The following is a 22,335-nucleotide window of genomic DNA, read 5'->3' on the forward strand; positions in this document are numbered from 1 at the left end:
ACTGCCTCTCATTAAAACTCAGTTCAGCAAGCCAACCTGTAATGTGAAAGTAACAGCGCAAGGGGAAAACACAGCGGGGGCACCACGTATCAGGACCACCCGCTAAGACCTCCGACCCCGTTCCCGCATATAAATACACCCTCGTCAAACACTCCATTTCACATCTAACCTTTCAAGATGTCGCAGCTCCCTGACGATGCTTCCAACAGGAGAACGAAACAAAACGTTGGAACCAATGTCCCACACGACCTGGTTTAATCCAGAAGTAAAACTCCCAGTCAGTAAACAGGCAAGTTCTCGGTGTCGGGGACAGGCGAAGGGTCGGTCGATCGGTGGTCAGGGTCAGAGTGAAGATCCATGCATGTGGTCAGGGGACGAAATGAAGGGTCGGTTGAGTGGCGATCAGCGTTGGAACAAGGATCCGTGGACGTGGACGGGAAACAAAGTGAGGGGTCGAAAACTGGAGAACGTGAACTGTGCACTAGAGATGTGTGTGAATGAGACGTCACGAGGAAGGGCGGTTGTCTCTGACAGGATTCCGCAAAGGTATGGGTGCTGAGGAGGGTCTTTTAAAGGATGAGCAGATAAGGAGATAACTTGACACAATGTTTGAAGAACTTTAATCTGTATTCTTCTGCGATCTGTCCTTTTTTAAAACACCATGCTGTGTTTTCTACTTCTTGGGTGAAAGGCTGTTACAAAACAGGCCAATATATTAGCCAGAACAATTCTGTTGTCCAACAGAAGAAAAAGTTCCAGCATATTTAAATTGCATCCTTATTCTCTTCTGCTAACTTTGTACCAACTTTGGTGGGCAAGAAAGAAAATTGTGAAAGTTGTCTGAAAACAAAATAAATCCTCCCTGTACAGTGCAGTAGAATAATGTACAAGATGCTGATTTTACTAGAATGCTTTTACATCATGTTCATTGTAAGAAAACAACAGCATGTGACACTAATGGAATACCTGACAATGTGAATGAACAAAAGGCAAAACCTGGAAGTACAAAAAAACAGATTGCAGCTCAGTTGGGGCATCCAAAGTTAAACAGGTCAGTGGTGAAATCTGTGATTTCAAGGCAAGTCTGTCGGTATTTCTCCATCTGGCACTCTTCAGGTGTTGGCCAGTACTCAATCCAGGTACCACCTCCCACCATGTACATCATGCTGCAACAGAGATACTCCAGTAAGGGTGACTGCAATGGCTACTCATGTTACGAACAACGGAGTTATGATTTTTTTAGCAATAAGTACTTTATTTGTTTTTAACTGCAATTTCTTCTTGTTGATTTTATAAAAATTCCTTTGCTTGTTGGGAAGCACACATAAGTGTTTAACCACTGAACAGGCAGATTGCAGTTAAATCACCCTCAGAGAAAAGGTGGGAGAAATTGTGGGAGCACCTTTATTCAACTCACTTCCACAGTTCTTATAGGTTTTGGAATCCTTGAGTGTTGGGAGTCAGTAAAACAATGAAACTTTTACATGTTTATGGGATGTTTGTAGAGATCGCATATTTCAATTTTCCTTCAGTTAAAATTCTTTGACTTTTAAACTCAGGGAGTACCACTACAATAATTTTGTTCTATTGCACAGCAGTACAATGACAATAAAGTCTCCAATTCAATTCAGTTCAATAAAGCAGCCTGAAGCTGACAAAAGTATTACTTCTTATAAAGTTTACTAAGGTTTTGTTATTTATTCTGACCACGTCTTTGATTTTTACAGAATTGAACGGGGGATAAAATGAGTGATGTCTGTTTTAAGCGTCTGGTGGTTGTGACTGAATTTTTTCTGTAGTGCCTGTGGTAGAGAAACTGGGTGACCAAATCAGCTCATTTCATAACATGCTGACCACAAGGCCAAAGCAGCATGGAGTACTTACCTCTTGCCCTCTTCCTTGATGAGGTGAGCAGACTTGCCCATAAGTAGGTACGTTTTCTTCTCAAGCAGATTGATTGCCTCCCTACAGTAGGGATGGGATATGAACATGCGCTCCTTTCCCTGCACTCCAGTGTCAGTGCCTGCCAGAAACACAGTGAGAGAATGAGATGGTGGTGGATTTTTTGGATAAAGAAGCACCTCCACAGGATATGTGGATATGGGTGGACTGTACCTTCTTTAATCAGTTCCACTATCTTGATGGTAAACCGATCCAAAGTGGGACTCAGGTCTGCATGAACCACCTGAACTTTGTAAACTGAAGAAAAAGGAAGAAGGTCAAACACAGTTGTTGGCACCTCTGTTTCAGCTTCTTTTCGCATTATTCTACAAAAAACATTGATGACTATTTCAACAACAACTCTTAGGGTTTTGATAAGAAAGAAGGCCTGTACCGTAGTCCACTTCTGCTGTGCAGGCTTCTGTAAAGCGGTCCAGGTCCCCTTCCTTCCCAAGCTTCTTCTGCATGCTGCAGTTCTCTGTGCAGGTAAAAAAAGCAAATATTGTTTTGAGAAATATGGCAGGTCTGATGCGATTCAATTCTGTATTTTGATCTTCCGGGCACAAGGAGGCCTCTGCCTCACCTTCGGCACAACGACAGACATCATCGTGGCAAATGCGGTTGAGGGCTCCATCCTTCTTCTCTGGATGGTAGAACTTTGTGCAGCGATTTTCTGCAACAAAAACAGCAGGTTGTACCTTCCTTCATTTCTCTGACATTTTTCTAGAATGTTAGCTTGTGTATTAAACTCCTGATAATGATGTATCCATTTCTGTGGCCTGGTCATTTCTGTTGTATCACTTTGTGAGAAAGAAACGTCCTCACAGGTGCTACAGGAGGAGTGTGATTCAGGCCTGATCTTTTTTTTTTTTTCTTTGCAAGGTGTGACATCAACTACGTATCGCTTCCCGAAACACAAAATGTGTGGTAGACACTGCGTTGGTTAATGACTGCCATCATTGTTGAAAGTTATATTGAGGACCTTAAATTACTTAAATATCTATCTGTGTGAAAGCAGAGTCCACGAACAGAAGAAACTCTGTGGTTCATTTGACTCCAAACATACAAGGCTGTAACTGACCCATGGCGTAGTACTCATATACAGTAACTGCTGCAGGCTGGATCAGGCCAATTTTCTGCATCTTGTGCATTCTGAAGACCACTCTGTCAGGTAAGTTGCGAGAGACCTGAGAAGGATAAGAATTTGAGGAGAGGAGACTGTCACTCTGTAGGACTAAGCAGAAGCGAGCAACAGCTAAGGAGTAACCGCTGTTAAAAGGTACCTTGTCCATGTAGAGGATGAGGGAGCCCTTCTCAGACAGCTGCTTGTCCATCTCAAACTTCTGAACGTACCTGTCCTTTCCTCTGGTTAACTGTTGGAGAGGTGTGGAAAGCAAGACTGTTAAATCCCAGGCCAAAGCACTTGTCAATCTGAATTCTTTCTTAGCTCCTATTTCGCCTCCTTGTCTCGTCTTCTGTGTCACTGTACTGACGTCTTTTGGAGTTCAGTTTCAAGCAGACGAGCACGTTACCGCTCTCAGGTCTTCCTCATCTGCCACAAAGCCTGTGAGGAGAGTGATGTCCAGAATCGACATGGTGGCGTCCCTCTCAGTGGACAGGAACCTGGTAAGAAAGCAAACATGACTCAATAAACACCACATAAACTGAGTGATGCACAAACAAGGCAAACCAATTTTAATTCCCAAAATTGTTCACAACATTGAAAGTATAAATGTGCCATTTTTAATTTTTGCTCTTTTTAAAAGTTAATTACTTACCCAACGTCAATCTCAAGTTTGTATGTTTCTAAGACATCCTCATTTTTAGCTGTAAAAGCAAGTGGAAAATAATGTGTATAATTGTGGTTGATCAAAACTCCAGGTTGACGGAAAGTCTGTTTTGTTCTGTGTGTATGATATGTGTGATATGCAGAACTGTTTTCACTTCCTTGCCAGGACATTAATAGATACCTGGGATTCTTGTCAGTTTCACAGCCAGTTCAAAGTTTTTACAGTCTTGCTTCTCTTCAGTAGGAATGGCGTTGTACAGGGTCATGACCTGCAAGAAAATGTCTCTTTAATTTTGCTGCATTGCTTTTAATAACAGATGTTTACACCTTAAAATATTCTCTGAACAGATGCATCTTCTCTGAATATTAGAGGGTTTGATGCATTTCAGGGAGACCACCTGCTCCACCTGGGACAGACCTCCAAGTCTCCTGTCAACATCCTCTTTACTCAGTACATTTTTGCAAAATAAGAAAACATTGGCATATAAAATACAAGTTGGAAATCATCATATGCATTACACATGGTTAAAAGCAGAAAGACATTATTGAACGTTTAGCTAGTTCTGCTACTGATAAAGCTTTTTATTATGAAGAAAAATTACAAGAAAGGACACACAAGGAAAAGAGCCCCACGGAAAATGACGTAAAGCCGTCTCTGCAACTGCTCTTGCCCCTGAACCTTCCACCGCAGAGCTCAGAAACTGCTCGTGTCCAAATTGGAGGGCGTCACTGATGGCCTGAAATGATTCACTCTTCTGTAGACCCTTGGTCTTTACTACTTGTTTCCCCATAAGAAACAATGAGGATTTCATCTCCTCCCAATGACACCTTCATTGAACAAATGAACCCCTTTAGTTCACTCAGTAAGGTTTTTGTGTCATAAAGCTAATTGGAGAATCTTTGTGCCCCCTGATGAACCAGAAGGGTATTTTCGCTCACCGAAACGGTCCCCTGGCCCACTCCTGTGGCTGTGACGTTGAGGTCCTGATCCACTCGGGTCTGTTGGAACAAATTTGGACAATTTTTTTGTGCACTGTCTGGTTGCACGTTGAATTCTATGTACCTGGCACACTCTTTTTCACCTTTGCTCAGACAGTTTAACCTTCTCACTAGCAAATAATAAATGTGTCATGAGGCAGCACGCTATTTGACAACTTGTTAAATCCAGCTTCCTCAACTGCTCCAGCATCTGCAGCTCACCTTGAGAGAACGGGTGAGGAAGGCGTTGTTCTTGTTGAAAGTGTACGCAATGGGTCTGCTGCGACCGGCCACACTGATATCCACAAGAAGGTCGATGTCCTTTACAGGACCCACATCCATGTGGTACTGAGCCACTGCCTGGAAAACTATGATGGTGGCCTGTAGGCATCAGCAGAGAATAAAATTTAATTTTTTGGTAGCTGATTACATTCAAAGTCTTATTCTTCTTATTCTTTTTGTCTTTGCTGTATGTTGCAAAAATCTGGTCTTTATGTCGAACTTTGACCTGCTCCAATCCCAACAGCTCCAAGGCCAGGTCCCCTGTCCTCCGTACCTGGGTAGAGCCGTATCCACCACCGTAGAAGCGCTGTTGTGTCAGCCACTCCACCACTTTGCCTGCCTTGTCAAACTCCTTAGCCTTGACCAGGGCCAGCAGTGCATACCCTGTGGCCTCCAGGGTGAAGAGATGGCTGCCTGTGACCGGCCAGTGGGATTTGTCTGCAAGAAAACAAAAAGACTTGTAATATCAGAAAAACTTGATTTCTAAAAAATCTCTTGAGTAACTTAAATGAATTCATCTAGCTGATATGTTTCTCCAAAGCAACTTACAATGTTAAGGTTACAATCATTACAGTTACAAGCTTACAACTATCTACCCATTTATACACAAGGTTTCTTTTCTTTTCATTAGAACAATTTTCAGGTTAAACACCTTGCTCAAGAGTACAACAGCCAGAGGTGAAGATCAAACCTGCAATCTTTGAACCGAAAGGCAGTAACTTTAACCACTATGCTAGCAGCTGTCCCTGTCCCATCTTCAATATCATGATTATTCAGAGGTGAGAAGAACTGAGTCACATAAACTGTTACCTTTATTTTAAGTAAATTTCTGTGGCAATGTTACTTTCCAGAGTAATTTTTAGTAACCTGCTAGAATATGTGTGATGATGTCAATGTTAGTGAAAAGCATGCAGTATAGAGTTATTGTGCATTATATTCTGTGTTGGAGGTACGTTGCTGCTGTTTGTGGTGTTTCAGGTAAGTGTAGCTGTTTTGCTACTGCTTTTTTCCCAACGTGCATTCGTATTGTTTAGCTGTCCGGATAGACACAAGCAGTTGTGTGTATAGTGTTGTGTGGAACTGTAATTAATTAGTTTGTTAAATAATATGTAGTGGTTTGTTGGGCGAACGTTCTCCGGATCATTTCTATGTCCTGTAGCGGGAGTGGGCGTGACTCCGTGACTTCGATTAATCGCGTCTGGTTGGTTGTTTGTTTTAGTTGCCATTGTTGGAGTAGTTTCGGTTTCGACTACGAACCTCAGCTGATAGGCAGTAGTCTGGTTTAAATAGGGACTGGTGATCCTTAGCGCAGCGGTAGCGGCTGCCTCTTGGTGCAAGGACTCGGGGTGCTAAGACAAAGAAGTCTACCTGTGGGAGTCCACCGAGGAAGGCCACCGGCACATTCATCCACAAGGGATCATGCGCCCAACATGTCAACCATCAAGGTCTTCTATGGTAAGCGAGCTGTGCAATTTTGCCACCGCTGGAGACCTGGGCGCTTTCGCTGCTACAGTAACCTGGTCTATCCTCACCTGTCAAACCTTCCATCTTGCTTTACTTTCTCCATGGGACTCTGGAACTACCAGTCTGCTGTGAGAAAGGCTGACTTCATACCAGCCTACGCCTCTCATCCCTCACTGGACCTCCTGGCCCTAACTGAAACCTGGATCACCCCAGACAACTCAGCCACACCTGCAGCACTCTCCACTAACTATTTCTTCTCTCACACCTCTCATTCCTCCAGCAGAGGTGGAGGCACAGGCCTGCTCATCTCTCCCCAGTGGGAATTCTCTATTCTTCCTCTTCACTTGCATGATTTGTTCTCATTTGAATGGCATGCTGTCTCTATCACTGCTCCAATCACTCTTGTTGTGGTTGTTCTTTATCGCTCTCCTGGCCTTCTTGGCCGTTTCTTGGATGACCTTGACATCTTGTTGAGCTCTCTGCCAGGGGACAATGCTCCGTTGATTCTCCTGGGTGACTTCAACCTGCATGTCGATGACATTTATGCAAGCGGCCTTCTGTTACTCCTGCAGTCCTTTGATCTCTCCCTGTCCCAATTCCCTGCTACTCACAAAGCGGGCAACTGTCTTGATCTTGTATTTTCCCACAACTGTGGCTGTCCCGTCCTCTCTGTCACTCCGCTGCATGTCTCTGACCACTTCTTCATTTCCTTTCAACCTTGCCTCACCACTAACTCCTTGCCTCTTTCTGCTCCCGTTGTCACCTTTCACCGCAACTTAAAATCTCTCTTACCTTCCTGCTTTGCTTCTGCTACTCTGGCCACTCTTCCTTCTGCTGCGCAGTTCTCAAATCTATCTACAGATGATGCCACTAACACTTTCCTTTCTACCCTATCCTCCTCCTTTGATTCTCTCTGTCCTCTGTCTTCTAGACCAGCACGCCCCACTGCTACCCCATGGCTGTTTAATACATTACGTGCTAACAGGACCAAACTGTGGGCTGCAGAGTGAAGATGGCACAAATCCAAAACTCCATCGGACCTGGATGCCTACCAGTCTCTGTTAGCTGCTTTTCAATCCGCTGTCTCTTCAGCTAAAACATCCTTCTTCCACAACAAAATACAGTCTGCATCTAAAAAAAACCACACAGACTCTTTGTGACCTTCTCATCCCTTCTGTGTCCCCCGCCTCCTCCTCCTCCTCCCTCTTCTCTCATTGCTGACGACTTTGCTTTGTTTTTCCGAAACAAAGTCAAAGTAATCAATGACAAGTTCTCAGCATCAACCTGCCTGGTTCACGCCAGACCTCCCTGTGAAGCTATCCTCTTCAAATTCAAGCCGCTCTCTGAATCTGAAATCTCTGACCTCATGATACTGCACAGAGCCACCACCTGCTCGCTTGACCCAATCCCATTGTTACTCCTACAGAACATTTCCCCGCAACTCTCCACCTTCATCTCTAAGATCACCAACTCCTCGCTCTCCTCTGGCTGTTTCCCAGCTGCCTTCAAAACCATTCTAGTTTCACCTCGGTTAATAAAAACCCTCCCTGGATCCCAATCTGGTTGAAAATTACAGACTGGTCTCTCTCCTCTCCTTCCTGTCCAAAACACTTGAGCGGGCAGCCTGTGATCAACTGTCTGATTTCCTCACTCGGAACTGTCTCTTTGATGGTTCAGTCTGGTTTCAAAGTTGGTTACTCCACTGAGATGGCCCTTCTGGCAGTGTCTGATGCTCTCCAAGCCACTAGAGCCACCTCCCTCTCCTCAGTCCTCATCCTCCTTGATCTGTCTGCGGCATTCGACACAGTCAACCACCGGATTTTACTCTCTTCTCTTAACCAGCTTGGGATCAAAGGTGGGGTACTAAGATGGTTTGAGTCCTACCTATCTGACAGATCCTATCAAGTGGTCTGGAGGAGCTCTCGTTCTTCTCCTCTGCCTCTCTCAACCGGTGTCCCACAGGGCTCGGTATTGGGTCCTCTTCTTTTCTCGATCTACACCTCTTCCCTCAGTCCAGTCATAGCCTCCCAAATACCACTGCTATGCTGATGATACTCAGCTCTTCCTCTACTTTCCACCTGGTGCGTCAGACATCTCCGCACACACTGCCGCCTGCCTGTCGGACATCTCTTCATGGATGTATGATCACCACCTCCAACTCAACCTCTCCAAAACAGAGGTTCTTTACCTCCCAGCTGGCCCATCTTCATGGACAACTCACTCATCTCGCCTAAATCTTTGGCTAAGAGTCTGGGAGTAACGACTGACGCGAGTCTGTCTTTCTCTCAGCACATCGAAGCCACAACACGCTCCTGCAGATTCATCCTGCATAATATTTGTAGAATCCATCTCTACCTCACAATTGACTCTGCCCAACTACTTGTCCAGGCCATGGTGACTTCCCGTCTGGACTACTGAAACTGTCTCCTGTGTGGCCTTCCTGCTACTGCCATCAAACCTCTGCAGCTTCTACAAAATGCTGCTGCATGAGCTGTGTTTGATTTGCCAAAGCATTCCCACGGGACCCCCTCAGGATTTATCTATCCTGTGTTTTACGCATCTACTTAAACAATGAACCTCGGTGCAGTAAGTGGTAGGTAACAAACTAGGTTTACTTGAATCACATGTCTGCAGCGATGTCTCTTTCTCTTAATGTAATGCATAAATTGTACTTTTGCTGAGATGTATGTCACTTTGGACAAAAGTGTCTGCTAAATGAATAAATGTAAATGTAGAGTTGAAAGGCAGGGGGTGCGGTAGCATGGTGGCACAGTGGGTTGCACCGGGTCCTGCTCTCCGGTGGGCCTGGGGTCCAAGTCCTGTTTAGGGTGCCTTGCAACAGACTGGCATTCTGTCCAGGGTGTGTCCCCTCCTCCTCCAGCCTTTCGCCCTGTGTTGTGGGGTTAGGCTCTGGCTCACCGCGACCCCGTTTGGGGAAAGCGGTTTCAAATTGTGTGTGTGTGTGTGTGTGTGTGTGTGTGTGTGTGTGTGAGTTGAAAGGCTCCCCACCAGCTGCTGTAAAAACACAAAGTTAAAATGGCAGCGTTGCTCCGATGAGCTCTCTTACCTGGGGAGGCGAACCTGAGCAAGATATCCAGCTTGTGCTGCCCCTCGTTGGCCAGCGCGTAAGATGTTATTGCCACGGCATAGGAGTCAGTGAGGCTGTTGATCCTGCGTGACAGGAACTCCCGGGCTTTCTTTATGCTGTCTGGAAGGCTCTACAAAGAAGAAAGCAGCGTCCCAAGAGTGTCCAAACGTGTGCCTGGACATACAGTCGCCGTGACACTGGACATACAGTAGGCTCCTTGTGCTTCAAGCAATCGAGATATAAATGTTTGAAAGTAGAAATGTTTTCTACTTAATGTGATTATTTCAATTGCATTTTCATCCCTCAAAGTTTTCTAAAATTTCTGACAGTAACAGAGCAAACGTTACTGGTCCTTGCCACAAAGCTCATAGACTGCGGTAAAGAGCACCCAAACAGAGCAGGATTCTGGGACCGCCTTCATTCATCTCAGTTCTACCTTGTTCAGAAGATCCGGTCTGGTGTCACTGATCACAACACTCGCAAACCAGGTGAGAGATGAAGCACGTTTATGGCATACTGAATTCGAGTTTGTGGAGACGGTATGTTTTTGTTTTCAAACATTTTCTTTAGATTTCATTTCCTCCCGCTAAACATTCACACTATTAAGCAAATAGTGAACAAAAAATTTCACAGAGTGTTTACTATTTGTAATAACAACACCTGAGATTTTTACAGAAAGTAAACTGCATGTTGGTGTTTAATGATTGGCAATGAATAAAAGCTTGCAAAGGGCACATTTTTATTTTCAGTCATTTTAAATTTGTATTTATTTTAATGTAGCATCACGTAAATAAAAAATATAAAACTAAAAAGAATGCTGTTATTTTCATTGCTAAAAATGACATTTGTAAATAAGCTGAAGGGGTCGACATTATTGACCTTTGATTCATTATGACTTTGTGCTGAAACTGAACATGTCTTGGTGAATAAACTGATTTACAAAAAGTGTTCTGATGAGCCGGGGGTTCATTTAATTACTTTAATCCAGGAAAATGTACTTACAGCGACTCTCTCCACTCCGCAGATGGGCTGCGCTTCCTGCAGCGCGATGAGGACGAAGGCAGTCAGGGAAGCATCGGCGTCCTTCCCTCTCACATTGCCCTGTGAGTGAGAGACAGAACCCAGTGGATGTCTTTCTTCTCCAGAGCACAGTGTAGTATCTCTGTAGTGCTTACATATAAGCACACTGCCTCACACACACTTTATTGTCAGTGCACTGCATAATTAGCATTATAAGGGAGGAGTCAAGTTCTGGGGTCGGTGAACAGCTGAGCTTGGAGCGCCAGAAGTTTTTTTGTAATTAGCTTAAGAGTAATTTCCAGTCCTTTTTTATTTTTCTCCCAGACTTTTCTTCACATAGATGTCTGGACTGAGAGAAGGGACTCATGAACACATACCACCATCCCTGCATGAGAGACTGGAGCATCTTCTCTGAAGATGCCATCAGGCTGCTGTGCGTTCAGGATCAACCACTTGGCAGCACTACAGATCACATCCTCCTCAATGCTGATGAGTTTGTACGCCATTGAAAACACCTTCGTCACGTAGGCAGTTAACCTGGAGGGGTGTAGTATCATAAAGCAGAACTTTTACAGGAAGCCTTAGATGTCAAGTTGAAGACACAAGGTCTGCCTTCAATGAGAAACCACTTACCAGGTGCTGCTAGGTCTCTTTAGCCAGGCAGCGTATGAACCATCAGTTTTGCGAAATGTCAGCTCCTGGGTGTACCCTGCACATCAAGGTAGCAGAAAAAATGGTTGCATGGTGTGGACATTTTTCTGGTTGTTTTTTGATGTTCAGGCTATCTTTGTAGGGTAGTTTGTTGGAATACTGCATTCATTCCAGTTGGTCATCGACCCACGCCAATGCTCTGTATACACTATAGTGCATCTGGTTGTGGGTTCTCACCTTGGTGAATGTACTTGATGGCCGTCTCTCGCTTCTCCACCCCAGCTTTCTCCCATTGGCCTGTGTTGTCCAGATAGTGTGTGGCGATTACAGGTCCTGTGAGGCCAACCATGTTCTGCTCACCACAGCCAGATGGTTGCGTGATCAGGTTCCCTAGTGGTGAGCCACTGATGGCTGCCTGGATGGTCTGACTCAGCTGCTCACCTGAGTGGACAAAGTTGTATGTATAAGTTATTGTATGGTGTACATCAACGTAGCACACTTTTCAGCCCTATTTCACATCTCAGAGTGTTAGATAAAGTATTCAGTTGTGTCTTACAAAGTCAAAAATCACATACAATGATCGTAAACTAATCCAACAAGCACAATAAGGTGAACAGAGACTCTCAGGGCACTCCGTCCACGCCAAATGACTGTAGCATACAGCATACCCAACGGTATCATTCCTCATACATTCCCTTGAAAGTTCAGAGAAAATTGCTTTGTGCAGCTTCTGGAGTACTGACCAGTGACACTGATGTAGGTCTCAGCAGGTGAACCTGGCACTCTGTTCTTTGGCTCTACACCCTTGATCGTCTCAAACTGTTTTCCATCTGACAGGACAGAGCAACACAGTAATATCGCATCTCGTAATGCAACTGACAGTTGAGTTTGAGAGTTTGCACGGATGATTATTTGGCCATTTGAGAGACTTACTGTGTTTCGTTGGATCCAGAACAATTGTTTTGATCTCCTTTTTGACCTGCATTCCTTCAGACTGAGGTAAAACATGGGAACAGAGGTTGGTGACATCTTTTTTTTAACAAAGAAACCCCTGAAAAACGGTCTTTTTCTTTGTCAGTTTCTCAAGTTCTTCAAATGCATTGGAATGTAAATATGCAGAGAAGAAGAAAGACACTGACCACTACCCGCAGGTTCTTCTTCACACCGTCGGTGAGGAAAGAATCGTAGACAGCAGCCTTCACCTCAATAGAGTGTTCTCCAGTAGCCATGGGGATGATGACAAAAGGGACGGACACTGAGGACATGGGAGGTACCTCCACCTCCTCCCGGTACCTTCTCTTCTTGCTGGCTGCACTACACACACTCTCTGTCTCCATCAAGTCTACACGCACCTGTAGAGGAGAATGTGACGGGAGGATGTTACACTCAAGGCCAGGAGGATGGAGCAGCAGAAGATCCACGGGAACCGCAAGACCTCATACCTTCAAATTATCTTCTACGTAGTTGTAAAGCACAGCTTTGATCTCAAGCTGCTCGTTCCGCACCGCAGAGTACGGCAACTTGAGGTCGATGAAGAAGTTCTTCATCACGGTCATTTCAAAGGGATCAGCCATGCAGATTCCTGCACACAGACAGGAGAAGGGAAGAGACTTTAGGTGTTGCACTTGCTGAAGGACACGCGTCTCTACACATTTTTATCTGCGTCTGTATCCATGAATTGAGAGACAGTAGTGTTGTTGGAAAAGACAGTGAGTTGTGACAAAGGGTTGCAGTAAAAGGCCAGAGGTTGGGGGGAGAGCCATGTCCCCGGGACACCTCAAAAACACAATGAAATGAAATTTGGGAATAAGGGTGCTGCACCCATAACTACATAGTAAATAATATAATGTTCACCCCTGTTCCACTATTACAATTTCACTACTTTTGCTGAAACAGCAGGTGGCATAGTAGTTACAGCCGCTGTCTTGCACTCAAAGGATCTGGGTTCAAATCCCCTACTCCTACTGTAGGACCCTCGAACGAGGTAAATTACCAGGCTGGATAAATGGGTAAATAATCGTAAGTTGGTTCATGTACAAACCTAACGTTGTAAGTTGCTCTGGAGAAAAGTGCCACGTAAACAATTAAGAATAACAAAGCTGCTTAGATGATCCTTTCATTCAAAGACTTGCAGTTTTTTTCAGCTTCACGATGAGTGTTTCATAGGATCAGTCAGAACCTTAGGGTGAGGGTTAGATCCTCCTGGGTTTTGCTAATAATGAGTGTTCAGTGTGTGCTCCAAGGGTGCATTTAAAGGTAAAACTGCAGGACAAACACAGCTCTCCAGGGTGGTAGAAACCACAGACCTTCATGATAGTAAATGTAATTGGACTGTGGGCCAGGGCTCACACACTGCCATGGCATTAGTTGCTTACATTTACATTAATTTTTTATCAGATGCTTTTCTCCAAAAGGACTTCCAATGAACTCTATGTAGTGTTATCAGCCCACACACCTTATTCACCGTGGTGACTTACACTGTTAGACACACTACTTACAATGGGTCACTCATTTATACACCAGTGGAACATACACTCTCTGTCATTCATACATTATAGGTGAACCTGAACAGCATGTCTTTGGACTTTTCTTCTAATCAAACTGCATTCAGCGTGTTGCAGATAGAACAGCAAAAAAAGCAGTGATGAGTTGTTGGCAGGTCCAGCTCTTTGGCTCTTTCCCCAACATACAGGCTGCTTCCCCCTCCCTGTATTCCAGTTAATGGGAAACGCACGGAACACAGTGATTCTGGGTCGGGTGAGAAAGAGAGCGACGCAGGGACAAGCACCGTGAGTTCCGGAGAGGCCGATAGCGGTGACCTCCCAGGTGGTGATGGTGTCCTTCTGGAAACTTTTGATCTCGTGTGATGTGGAGGTGCTGGAGAATGACAGGAGACATGAGAAGACAGGCTGGATACACAGCGTGTAGACAACCGTGTGGAGGAACTACACAAGCTGCACAAGGGGTGTATGGGTCCGAATGTCACACAGCTCCTACCAGCGTGGGTTCTGTGGGGGGCAGTTTGGCAGCATCAACTCCTGCCACAGCCAGCTCTCGGGGAACTGAGTGCGGGACACAATGTCTCTGTCCGAGATGTAGTTGTCGTCGTCGCTCGCTGCGGACACACAAACACGCGCACACACACGGAAGGCAGATTGAAATACTGTGGAAGTCATGCCAAAAACGTGTACTTGTACTAATACCTCAGCATGACTCATGAAATAAAATGGAGTCTCTTTACATCCGATCTCCAAATTGCGATGTTTCACAGCACTCTGGAACTCAGTAAGAATGACGCTGGCATTCGCCATGCGTCTGGCCATGCTGATCAAGCAGTTCGCACAGCGCGCGCCTCCGGCTCGTCATGTTAACAACACAAGTGGGACCCCAAGAATGTTCAGAACTTGTTTATGCGCACATCCAGCCACTACAACAAGTAAGAATAAAGAACACCATTCTCATGAGCCATTAGTTAAAGGGAAGGGGGGGTCTTACAGCGACTGAATACATCGGTTTCTTTGGCTGCTTCCTCGCGCTTCTTGGTCACCTCAGAGCAGCAGTGCAGGAAGGCCTTCACACAGTCCGCTCCATCGATGATGTACTGGGAGCGCCGTTCGCAGGAGAGGTCCATCAGATTGTCCCTCATGCCGTCCATACAGCACTCTTTCATGAGGGGCACCGAGTATTGGCTTTCTGGGGGGATTGAAACAATTTTACCATGTTAGTAATCCTACAGCTTTCCTGAGTCTTACATTCCCACTTACAGTGACTTCTGGCTGTCCAAAATGCAGAGCAGTAGGGAAGCAGCCAACATTAACATGAACACAATCATTTGTTAAATGGTGCCCAGTTACAGGTACAGGCAGTTCTCTATATTGCTGTTGTCATTTATACTGTAAAGACGTACAGTACATGAAGATGTGGGACATGGCTGAAAGAGGGGGGCTTAGCCTCCCTACCCAGTGAGTTTTTGATGTCAATCAAGGTCAGCGAGCGTCGTCGTCTCTTTGCAACTGCTGGGCACTCGGGCTCTGGAAGTGAACAGAGAACAAAAACAAATGTGGAAGATCAGTGTGTTATATTTTATTATTCATGAGATGGGAAGAATTAAATATGGAGTTCAAGTCTAATATGAATATAAAATACATATGGTGGTTCGTTGAATGTAAGTGCTCTGCAATGGACTCGGGTCATCGCTCGTCCGAAGTGCCGTGCGGATTGGTTCTGGCCCCCTGGATCACCAGAGCACTAGTCCAATAAATGATTACTGAATGCACGTTAACTTTAACGCTTCATACCTGATCGGGATCTGGTCTCCACATTTCCATTGGACAGAAACATGAGCCCAGCATCGTAGAACACCTCCATGCTGTTTTGTCCGCTTCCAGCTGTGCAGCCGACATCGTGCTTCTCAACTATGTCCCAGATCTGTATGTGCAGTGACACAGTGCATCTGATGTCAGCACTGCAGCTTCTGGACTCTGAGGACATTCCCTTCACCTCTGCATTTCGGAGACACAGAGAAACGTCCCTCCTTACCTTGGACTGACTCAGTCTGTGTTTGCTGTTCAGCACATAGACACCCTTGTCCACAGCGACCAACCCCACCTTCGCTCCAGGGTCACCTTCGATACTCAGCGTGAAGCTCTTACGTGGCTCATACTGAGACCTGGTGGATGTGACTTTGAGCTGTGAAAGAAGCAATAAATGAGAATTAATGGCAGAAATGAGAAATTAGTGATGCAACTGAAATGCCTGAACTGAGGTTGAGTCAGTTCACAAATGTACATCATTTTCCCATAACTTTGCAACCTTTTTCAGACTCTTTCTCCCCTGATCTCCAATGTGCTCCATAGATGCATACTATGTTGTATCTGTATAAAAATTAAAAAAACCTTACATGCAGCTATTTGTGTAATACACAATGGTTTATACTGTGGTATGTGACAAATTGTACTCAAGAATGCCATCATCACATCCTTGTATAAATAAGTGTTTGTTCAAATATGTGTTTGTTCATGTCTGTTCCTGTCTAATAGGAGTCTCTTCACAAGCACTTGAATTGCCAGCGTACCCAGTATAACTGTGCAAATGACAAATAAACGACTCTGAGAATCAGCTCTCTACATTCAAATTTCTCCTTCTGTTGATGTGATTCACTTTATGTATTGTTCTCAAAGATGTGTGCTTCTTTGGAGAAAAGCATCTGCTAAATTAATTTTAATAAATGTTAATGTAAAGATTACCTTCCCCATGCAGGTATCCTTCACATCCACCCAGACTGCGTCGGAGACCACTTGGTCAGCTCCCAGATGGTAATACGCCACAAAGCGGAATGAAGGAACCATGTCCTTTGTCACCGGCAGTGTCAAGGTCACCAGGGACTGACCTTGCTTCCTTTCTTGTCTGTTTGCAAGGACAATCTGCCCTTTGTTCACAACCTGTTCATGTAAGGACAAACATCATTATCCAGTCAGTGTACGTGCAGAAGACCAGCTCTGTTGGGATAGTCATAAATGCATGGGTAAGAAATGTGTAGACGTGTGTATGTGGGTCACAGAATTTAGATGGAAAAATGAACATGCACATGTCTCATGTATAGCTCAGTGAAGGAAACAACTCAACTACGTACCAGGTATGTGAACTGGGTGATTTCATTCTGGACCCCTGGATTGTCATTTGCCAAATTCAGATTGACCTGCAAATTGTCTCCAATTTCCAGCTCAGTTGCCTGGATCCCAATGTGCAGGTAGTTCTTTGTGTTCTTGTATGTCTGGTAGGGTTTGGCAACCATTGTCTGCTGAGCTTGACGATTGGGTGACAGAGCTGGCATCTCAGTTTGAATCTGAAAAAAATAGAAAATACTTCCTATAAGATTTTATTACAATTTTCACCTCTGGTCTCAAGTGCTGTGTAACAACTGCAAAAACAATGAGTGTTGTAAGTGGTCCTCAACTCATTAATATTATCAGCATCAATCCTTATGTGGTTATCGATAGTTGTGTTGGCTAGTTTTGAATCTAACTGTTAACCTGGATTAAAGCGTCTCAGACTCACTGTGATTTGCAGGTCTGCAACCTGGCCACCAGTATTTACAGTTAGCCTGGCCATACCATTGGCCTTAGTAACACCATGCACAGGTCCAGGCGTTGCCTTTAGTCTGATGCCTGCAGCAGGACTGTCATCTGGATTTGTCACATAGACCTTTCAAGGCAAACAAGAGGAGAGGTCATTACCCTGTGCAAAACCATCTCATTGTCCGGTATTAGGTAAATTACAGCTGCTAGAATTATTATAAGAGCTAGAAACTTCAAGCTATTACGGATATCATGGCAAGAGTACCGTAATGTCAAATGGCATCCCTGGTTTGAAGAACTTGGGAGTTTTCTTGAAGTGAATGGTGTAGGGTGAGGTCACTATAAGGATTCCTGTCTTCTCCCCCTCCACCATTTCAGTGCCTTTGACACAGAAGGAAGATGTCTTTCATCACGTGACCCACAATACGGGTAAAGTACAATCCCTTCTCATAGCAGGCTCCAATGGCAGAGCTCCCTACATAGTCATCATGTGACAACAACCGACATGGATGGAGACTGCATGCTTTCAAATTACAGTCAGGACCTGGTCAACTGTGCAATCAAAATGCAACATCAGTCAATTCAGTTGAACTCATTTTTTATAACATGTTCTTCTCCACTAAGTGACAGAAAGTGCTGAACAATGAAGCAAATACAGTTGAGAGCAAAGTCAAAATGAAAAAGGAAGTTTGCTAAGGCAATTTTCTCAGGTAAGCCATGTGTCAGCTGAGGAGAGGAAAACAAAAGAAAAAAACCCCATGGAAAGAAGCTGAGAGAACAAATAAACGTTGCGGTTCGCCAGTGGCTGCTGGCGCAGTGGGTTGGACTGGGTCCTGCTCTCCGGTGGGTCTGGGGTTCAAGTCCCGCTTGGGGTGCATTGAGACGGACTGGCGTCCTGTCCTTGATGTGTCCCCTTACGCCCTCTGTTGCCGGATTAGGCTCCGGCTCTCCGCGACCCCATATTGGACAAGCGGTTCAGACCAGTGGCTGCCTTCCTCTCAAAGCCCATTATTTCTAGTGTAGTAATGTCGCTCTTCATTTAGATTTCACAACAGAAGTAATGCTATTTAGAAAAAGAACCTACTGTGTGGGGGAACTGCGGTCTTACCGGTTCTTGTCAAAACGTTGACTGTCACATAGATGGGTAGCCCTAGAAGCTGGTTGATGTCTGGACTGATCTGCACAATGTGCTCTCGTTTCAGGGTAGCCGTGCCCTTCCCTTCGATGATCTGCATACATAAGAAAGGAAACTCAAGATTCTCAACAGGGCTGACATTTCACAACTAACCTTGATTTACCAAGGAGGGTGGGCTGCAGGCGACCCAGCTTCCTTAGCTGACCAATACGCAGTCTTCTCACAGGCACCTCCAGTTTGTCTGCAAGCTTTCAGCAGTTAGCTCAGAAAGATTTTCCCCTCCTCCAGTTTGTCCTCTTGCATGACCAAGTACAGTATGTTCAAGGCAACTGGCAGGGGGTGTTACTGGGGACTGTACGGCTGTGGATGGATACGGATAATGGGAGGAAGAGAAAAACTCACATCCACTCTCTGAAGAGAACCTGGGAAACTCTTCTTGCCTTCTTGAGTCATCACACCGAACACCACAAATGCTTTCCCAGTCACGTCCTTCCCATACAGGTACCTTCGGACACATGAGGAGATTGAAAGCAAGTTGTCATAATAGCGCGAGGGTATAGACTAACTGACAGAAAAGGAAAAAATGTACAATCTTAGCTTACTTGGCAGTGATGTCGACAGTCAGTTCTCTGTCGTCTACGTAGAAGAAGGACTGTCTTGGTATCAGTTTGATTTCAAAGGTTGGCAGCACTACAATATTTAGAGAAAGACAGAGCTCATGTGACTAAAGCAGCCACTGTTTACCACCAATTACTAAAAGTATTTTGTATTTACTTTTTAAAAATCTTTTCTTATATTATGCACTCTTGTGTTTCATGCACCAGCTGGGGTCATCAGGTAGTGTAGTCTTTACAGTAAAATCGGAGGAATCTCTGCTTCTACTGTAGACCCCTTGGCCAAGGTACATATCTTGAACAGGTACGATGAAAACGGCCTTGCAGTATAAATAGGTAAATCATTGCAAGTAAGATACAAGTGTACAAACCTAACATTTTAAATGAGCAAAGGTGAGAGCTGAATAAATGTACAGCACATGGGAATGACTACAGTCTCACCATATTCCTTGACTTCAAATTCATAAGTGAAGTTTCTTGTGGTGTTTTTTGGAATTTGGCCACCACCTTCCATGTTCCCACACTACAACAGGACAGAGGTCAGGTGTCACTGCAGTAGGCAGCACAAGCAGATGATGAAGGAATTCATTTTGCTTGAAAAATTTAATTAAAATGACGATAATCAAAATTGTTGTGATTCATCCTTATAAATAAAATGCGTCTGTGGCTTCCAGAACAGACCTGACGACCTCCGGCAGCTCATACACTCCAGACTGAACTCCTTTATTTGGAAACACTTGGTCTCTGAAAACTATTATTCCATCTGGGGTCTAAATGACAACAAGAAGAGGGTTTTTCAGGACAGAAAAAGGAAAAAGTCCACAGAGAAAAGCTACTGGATCATTTTGCGTTCGGGGACGTGTGCTAAAAGGTCGCAGATCCAACTTTTGCCATTCTTTCTGTCATGAGGAGCCTCAGTTGGCTTGTCCCAGTAAATACATGTGGAATCCATCCAACTCACCATCTCCTTCTCTCTACATTACATTTGTTTTCTGTGACACCCAGTTTACAAGCACATATTGTAAATCATTAATGCGAAAATTCAAATCACTAATGATCCCTTTTATTAAGGTTCAGATGAATCCAGGTTTATATCATGCTTGCGATTCTTCTGGACTCATCATCAGTAACGTAACCTGGACTCGTGTCACGTCCATAACACAGAATATGGATCTCTTACCATCATCTCGACAGAAACACCATTTTCAATAGGCTCAATGCTGGGGTTTGTGGTGAAGAGTCTGTAATGAACTGGAACACACACACATTCAGATTAATGCTTCCGCACACAAACATGTCAGTGATTTCTGTTTATTGAGGTCTATTTAGCAGACAGTCCAACCTTTGCTGGTGGGTGTGTAGATGGTCTTATCAGTCTGAACAAAAATGAATCCCGATTGGAAAGAGAGGAGAGCAACTTTCTGCAGCGTATGTTGCGGGAACTTTGCTTCCAGGTAGACAAACTGCTTTTTATTGGAATCCTTGTCAAAGAAATCTTCTTTGAGCTAAAGAGAGAGCGAGAAGTGTTAAGAAAAACGGGAAGGAGCGCACTTGAACACAGAAGCCTCACTAAAAGTGCTATATGGGAAATCACTACAAAACAAACCATGTGATGACAAACTGGAAGCTGGAGAATTAACTGGACATGTCTCCTTCCATGTAGTGAAAGTGTGGTAAAAGTGGGAATGTGTACCATGATCTCCTGCAGGGCCTGGTAGCTGTTGTCAGAGTTCAGTGTGACTTTGTGGTTCAGAAACTCCCGTAGTTTTGCCGGGAATTCTTTTGCCGTGATGGTAACTTCAACGGGTGCGCCAGTGTACTCCTGTGCCTCCACAAACACGTTCTCCTTGCTGCCCACTCGCAGCGCGTTCGGCGCACTCATGATGTAGCTGTGGAAAGAAACGAGAGACACGCTCACGGTGGAGTAGAGGGTGCCGACTGACCGAAGGAAGAGTGCGAAAGACGATCGAAAAGCCGTCAAAGCGCGAGGACAGAGGGAGGACTGATGAGGAGCAATGCTAATTTTTTTTGTCATCTCCACTGTTTTGTTCTTAATAGAAGAGTGTCAGAAAGCCAAGGTGTGAGGAGAAATCCTGAGTTGCACAGTAGTATTACAGTCCACTGCACATGTACATTGAAGGATTTTGGTTTCAGTGACTGCAGAAATAAGTTCTTATCCAGTCAAACATGCGTGGAGATTCACGAAAGCTCTGTGACATAAGCTGTGACTAAATTGCTTTCCATATCCAGACTGCATTCATGAAACCACTAACTCTTTTTGGTGAAGACTGCACTCCTTTACTGACTGTGTTTGGAGTTCTTGACCAGTCCATCAGCGTGGAGGGCGCCTCAGCGTTTTGAGCACTGAACTTTGCTCTTGCTCTGGTCCTGTGCTCCAAAGCACTGCGTCACTTTTCAAAACTGCACAACACACATCGATAACTGGCTTCTTTCAGTTGCTTTGTGTTTTAGCCACAGACTCAAAGGTGGTGGACCTTCCCAAGTACATGAACGCCCAGCTCCGCTCCGCATGGCGAACGAAGCATTAAACACATTCCTCATGCAATTTCTCATCCGCGCTCGAGGTGAGAAAGAAATGATGCAAACAAATAAAGACTCAGCTGGCGAGTTTAAGGCCCTCGTCTTCCTGCGTGAATCAGTGTGTGTTTGCGGACAGTGCGACGTACTCACAGTGGGCTGCACAGAGAAAGCGCAGGGAGCGATAGCACCAGGGCTGCCAGCCAAAGGAACTCCATCTTCAGGCACATCTCGGCTCCCCGATGGCGTCGAAGTGCTCGTCCTCGCCGAGCGCACTCTTTTATCACCGTGCTCCCCTCCCCGAGACCCTCCATATGACCACCTCACTGGGCAAACAGCCCCACCCCCGATGTGCCCTATCCCACTAGAAATTGTGAAAGAGGCCGAATTCCCGAATTTAATTGCATTGTACTACTGCATTATAATTGTACATACTTTTATCCTGTATTTTTCCACTTGTTTTTATATTTTTTATATTGCAAGTATTTTCAGACTTGTATTCTGCTGCTGTAACATAATAATTTCCCTTGTGGGATCAATAAAGTATATCTATCTATCTATCTATCTATCTATCTATCTATCTATCTATCTATCTATCTATCTATCTATTTAGTCCTGGATCGTCTGGGCCTGCAAACTACGCCTGTGCAAAACTTGAAAGTGAGCAGACAGCCAGGCTCTTGTTCAACAACCCGGTGATTTTTTCCAGGGCAAAAGCTGTTCATCAATCATGCAGCACAATGCCGAGATTTTTTTTG

At 44.7% G+C, this 22,335-nt stretch overlaps 1 pseudogene; it reads right to left on the bottom strand.

Annotated features, from left to right (window-relative positions):
- Positions 1-597: 597 nt before the first annotated feature.
- LOC108933269 (complement C3-like) lies at positions 598-21,863 on the bottom strand (annotated as a pseudogene).
- Between the last annotated feature and the right edge of the window lie 472 nt (positions 21,864-22,335).

This window comes from Scleropages formosus, chromosome 1, assembly GCF_900964775.1.
Source record: "Scleropages formosus chromosome 1, fSclFor1.1, whole genome shotgun sequence".
NCBI lineage: Eukaryota > Metazoa > Chordata > Actinopteri > Osteoglossiformes > Osteoglossidae > Scleropages > Scleropages formosus.